Source organism: Leptonychotes weddellii, unplaced genomic scaffold (assembly GCF_054177405.1).
Source record: "Leptonychotes weddellii isolate Sample4059 unplaced genomic scaffold, ASM5417740v2 HiC_scaffold_7211, whole genome shotgun sequence".
In the NCBI taxonomy this organism is placed as follows: domain Eukaryota; kingdom Metazoa; phylum Chordata; class Mammalia; order Carnivora; family Phocidae; genus Leptonychotes; species Leptonychotes weddellii.
This window is the reverse complement of record NW_028041815.1, coordinates 1-5347: the sequence shown is the minus strand read 5'-3', so window position 1 is coordinate 5347 and position 5347 is coordinate 1. Positions and strand designations below refer to the sequence as shown.

General features: G+C 38.9%; 1 long non-coding RNA gene across 1 annotated transcript; it reads right to left on the bottom strand.

Moving 5' to 3' along the window:
* Positions 1-332: 332 nt before the first annotated feature.
* On the bottom strand, positions 333-5339 carry LOC145719796 (uncharacterized). The gene is made up of 2 exons (XR_014142612.1): positions 4866-5339; positions 333-2577 (listed from the first exon to the last, which is right to left on the bottom strand). It is a non-coding gene; the product is annotated as an uncharacterized LOC145719796 (long non-coding RNA).
* Positions 5340-5347: the final 8 nt, after the last annotated feature.

Here is a 5347-nt window from a genome sequence, read left to right as displayed (position 1 = left end):
GGACCTAGAGGGTAAAATGCTAAGTGAAATAAGTCAGTCAGAGGAAGACTAATACCATACGATCTCACTCATATGTGGAAATTTAAGAAACAAAAGAAAAAAAAAAGAGAAAAGAAACCCCCCTCCCCCCAAAAACCAGACTCTTAAATACAGGGAACTGGTGTTAACACAAGGGAAGGGGGTGGGGGGATGAAATAGTAAAGGGGATTAAGAATATATTTATCTTGATGAGCACTGAGAAATATATAGAATTGTTCAATCACTATATTGTACACTCAAAACTAATATAACCCTGTTAATTGTACTTGAATTAAAGAAACAAAGAAACAAACAAATACTGGTTAACAATAGAAAAAAAATTATTTGATTTAGGAGGGCTCCAGTTCCTATTCCCCCAACCTTTTTTGAAAAGGCTATGGGGAGGGAACCCACTACCCATTTTCTCTCCCACAGACAGCTGAAGACAAGCCCTATTTAAAGGTAGGTAGCTGAATTTACTTATACTTAACAAGGTGTGACAGAAATATTAGTAAGAGACAACAAATTCTCAAAAAGAAACAGAATTTCTTTTTTCATTGCTTTAATTTTTCATACTCCATTCTATTGATAATATTAGAGCTACCACAAGTCATTCCAATCAAATAGCTATAGAACCTTGAGGAAACCACCAGCTCCCTGGGTCTGTTTTCTCATTTTTAAAATGAAAGAGCTGAACACATTGATCTCCAAGGTCCGTTTATATTGGAATATGTCTTATTTATATTTTCAATTCAATTATAAGGCAGATTAAACATAGACTTATCTAATTGTCCTTTAAGGCAGTGATCTCCAAAATGGGGCATATAAGGCAATTAATAAGAGGGCTGGGACAAAATATTCAAACTTTTAATTTATATAGGTTTTTAATGCACAGAGTTAGGAAAAACATTTAGTTTTACTGATCTTTAATATTCTGACACTGGTATCCTCACTGGGCCTGTGGGAGATCAGAGCTCCACAAACTGGGGGTGTTGACAGCGAAACACTCTTTTTTTGTCCATTCTCAACATACAGCATGTTGCTTGTGTCTGGTTATGGGGATTTACAGGTATCGGATACATACCAGATGGACAAGAGGCTTACAATGCTTTCTGTGAAAGGATCTCAGATTAAAAATAATACCAATTATGCAAAATTAGTGAATGACTAAAAAACAGCTGGGCCAACACTCTTCCTTTTCTTAAAACAAGTTTTTTGGTCAGCCTCATTATATGAGGTAAAACAGTGACTATGGAATTAGATTAGCTCTGACATGACGTTGTCCTCCCAAATCAAAATTATCAAGAAGTACTGCGAGTGTCCAGTCTCCTTAATTCTGAACCTTTTCCTTAGTGTATAATGGGTTTTGAAGTATTTGTTAAGAATGATAGCACACATACAAAGATTTTTTAAAAGACTTCAAATACACAGTGACAGAATTTTATACAGCTAAGGGTATACAGTGAACAAAGGTTGAAGCCGTGTATGTGCGAGAGTGGACGCCACTGCTGTTGGATGCGTATTGAGAGTTTAGCGGAGTGTCTCCATGGTATTGCTGCATCAGCGTTCAAGTGGCCTGTGGGGGCCCTCCAACAACGCTAGCCCCTTCCTCATGCAAGCGCATGTCCTGCAGAAGAGCCCGCAGAAGCACAAGCAAATGCAAGTCCCTGATGTGATTCCCCGCCCCCCCATTCGCCCTTGTGATCAACAGTCTCCCTCACCTCCCAGGGCCTTTCTCCCTTGTGCACTCCTTAGGAAAGACCCCTGTGGTGCTCAACCAAAACCTCCGCTCTTTTTGGTTTGATTTGACCATTCTGGCCTTAGCCTAGGGCCCCAAAGGACTACACCCACCCTAAGGAGGGCAGGTACCCCAGGTCCCCTCTGCCTTGACGTCTCTGTGTGGCCCCAAGAGGCTGCTGCGTATCTCCTCATGACCTGTGACTAATAAATTTCTCTATTTTAATTTCTCTGTGGTCTTTTGTTGAACTGTAGCTCATCACCTGACATTTGTGCTCCGTTGAACAAAATCAAAACAATGTGCCATGGCACAGTGCAAAACAGGATCTGTGTGGAACCACACAGATCTGTGCCGGACTCACAGCCCTACCACGCAACTAGCTGTCATCTGGCTAAGTCTCTGAAGCTCCGGTTTCTAAACTGTGCAGGCAGGAAAACAATGCCCATCTCATAGGATGGTTGTGAGACTTGAACAGGAAGGTCTCGATAAATTTTAATTCCTTTTTCCTTACTCTTAATTATGCCAAAAAAAAAACCAAAGACGTACTTGTGTAGTAATGGAGGGCAAGAATTTAGTGTGGTACTATTTAAAATTGCATTATTTGTTTCTGTTCGGTCATATAACACAGGAATTGGCCCCACAACAGAGTTTGTCCGTGTTAAGCTGAGATTTAAGAACTGAATTGGCAGCTTTTGTTTAACTCACCACATTAAAATCTAGATTTTCTTCAACCCATGATTTTGCCTCTTCAAATTCCTCTTTCATTTCCATTATAAAAAGTGTATCCAGGGCATCTACTATTGTTGCTCCTTTAATACTCCCTGAAAATATCAGAAAAATATTTATTGATTAAAATATTTGACAGAGACATACAAGCAAATTGACCATACTGGGAAAGGGAGAGGAAGAGGATAATACTGAATTTATTAATAAACAGTAATACTGAACACAGTCTAAGATTCTTTCACTGAAAGAAAATTTAAAAGCTGCATTAAAACCCAGCTAATAATTATCACAGGCTATGGATTGATACACTAATCTTTAAAGTTTCTTCTGAGCTGTAGAAAATATCTCTTAGAAATTTCATTTGTGACTGCATTCTCTAGCAAGAAAAAATAGATCTGAAACAAAGGAGCAATGCACATATTAATTTTAATGTAATCACATCCAAGTGCACCTGTGCAAAACTTTTAACTATAATTAGATCTAAAATTATGATAGCTCCAATAAGCCATTATTCAAAAATGGAATTCACCCCCTCTTTGAAAATCTGACTGATCCTAACCTCCCCTCCTACCCACCCAGCCCGTCTTGACTCTATGATTCATTTCCTCCGAACCCCCTTGATGTGAAGATTTTACACTGGTCTTGCACTTATCACTTTCTGCCTTTCAGTGTAATTACTTGTGTGCATCTCTTTTAGTCTGCAAACTTCCTCAGAATGGAAGTCATGTCTTCTTCATCTGCACATTCCATACTAAGAGTCTTAGTATGTTTTAATGCTTAATAATAATTTAAAAAATCATCAACATATTAACAGAGAACCAAATAATCTCTTTGATAAAGATTATGACAAATTTACACAAAACTGAATTATTAACGATACAAGCAACTTTCATAAGGATAAAAGCAAAAACAGAATTAGATTTTAAAAAGTTATAGTAAATAATGAAAAACTAAAGGCTTCTGAGTCTGTATGAAGTTTCTGAATTTGTCCTCAATTCCTGTGTCTTACTGCCCATGCTTACTGAAAACACTACTTTATAAAAACATCTAAAACCACTTCTACTGCCACTACTCCAGGTTTGGGCTCTCTTCATCTCTAAACTGTGTCACTGTAATAGGCCCACCAGCCTTTCTTCCACTCTGCCAGTTCCTCCTAACTGTTCTTATAATTCCCTACTCCCTACCTGAGTTCCTACTTCATATGAATATCCGTACTTGAAAGATGAATATCTACTGAACCATCTAATGCTTTGACAACTATTTACACACAGGTCTTCTGCACTAGGCCAGGAACTCTGCAAAGACTTGTACTGTGTTGATTAACACCAATGCTGGAAGGAGAGCCAAGCACATGGAAGATCCTGAATAAATGGAAAAGCATAGTGTGGTGATTAGGACCGTGGACTCTGACCTTAGCCACACCTGGGTTCTGGCCCCAGCTCAGTTAATATGTGGCTAATACGAGGCAAGCTATTCTGAGGTGCATTTTTCTCATCTATAAAATGTGTATAATAATGAGGTTAAGTGAGATGTCGCACAAATGGCACTTGGTACATAGTAAGTGTCAGTTGATACTGTTGTTTGTTATATGATTTGATACTGTTTAACACCTTCAGTTACAGTATAAAAAGTCACATTTTCTATGGGGAATTAAGAAGTGTCAGAATGACTCTATCCCCCTCATCCTGTTACTTATAGGCAAAACTGTGCTGGTTAAAAAAGAATCCAGTGCGATAAGAAGGGCACTGGGTACCTCTGTGACCCAAGGAACCCAACATTTCTGTTACCTAGCTTCCTCACCTCCACAATGGGAATGTTATTAACACCCCCAGGACCAATCACCAAGGCATGCTGTGAGGACCAAATGCAATAAAGCATGCCAAAGTCGATAAATGGAAGTTCAGATAACTGACCTAATCCATTCTCAATTTCTCTTCCATGGCACAAACAGGAGAAATCCAGAGCTAAAGTCGAGAGTCACCAAGATACAGTGAAGATCACCATGCAGGCTGCCTTGGCCCGCTTATCAATAAAGACACTACTTTTACCTGACAGGAAGCAGTTAATGGGGCTGACCAAATGTTCCTCAGCTGGGTCTCACCCCTGGAGCTAACACTCATGATGCTGTGCCTATATCCATTAAATGAGAATCTTTGGAAGTGTTCCCAGGCATTAGTATTTTTTTCAAGGGACGCAAGTGATTCTAATGTAGAGTGCTCTGTCTGAAGGACATACTATGCACAGTCGTTGCAGGTAACTCCAATCAGGTATGCAAGTTTCCTAGTAACATGGCCAGGAGGGGCATACAAACATCACCACCCACAAGTTCTGTCAATTGCAGAAAAGTTACTGTCACTAGGAAACCAAAGCACACTCTACTCACCAAACAAACTGCTCGAATGGCCTTCTTTTGATATAGGTTTCAGTTCATTTAATCCCCAGGCATACCGTTTATAATTATTCCAAGCATGTTTCATCATCTGGGAAAAGAAATGAAAACAGGATTATAATTTGAATTTGAGAGGTTTTTGCTACAAAATAGATCATCTATTGAAGACCTAAATGTTAAAGCCTTAATACTCACTGCTTAGTTAAAAGGACAATTATTAACTAGGTGACAGTGGTATGAATAAACTAGCACACACACACACACACACATACACATTGCCTCTTTATATTTACAAAAGATTTCTTTAAAAGAGCACATATTATTTTTTTATTTAAATTCAATTAGCCAACATACAATACATCATTAGTTTCAGATGTAGTGTTCAATAATTCATCAGTTGCACATAACACCCAGTGCTCATCACATCACATGCCCTCCTTAATGCCCATCACCCAGTTACCCCATCCCCCCCCCCA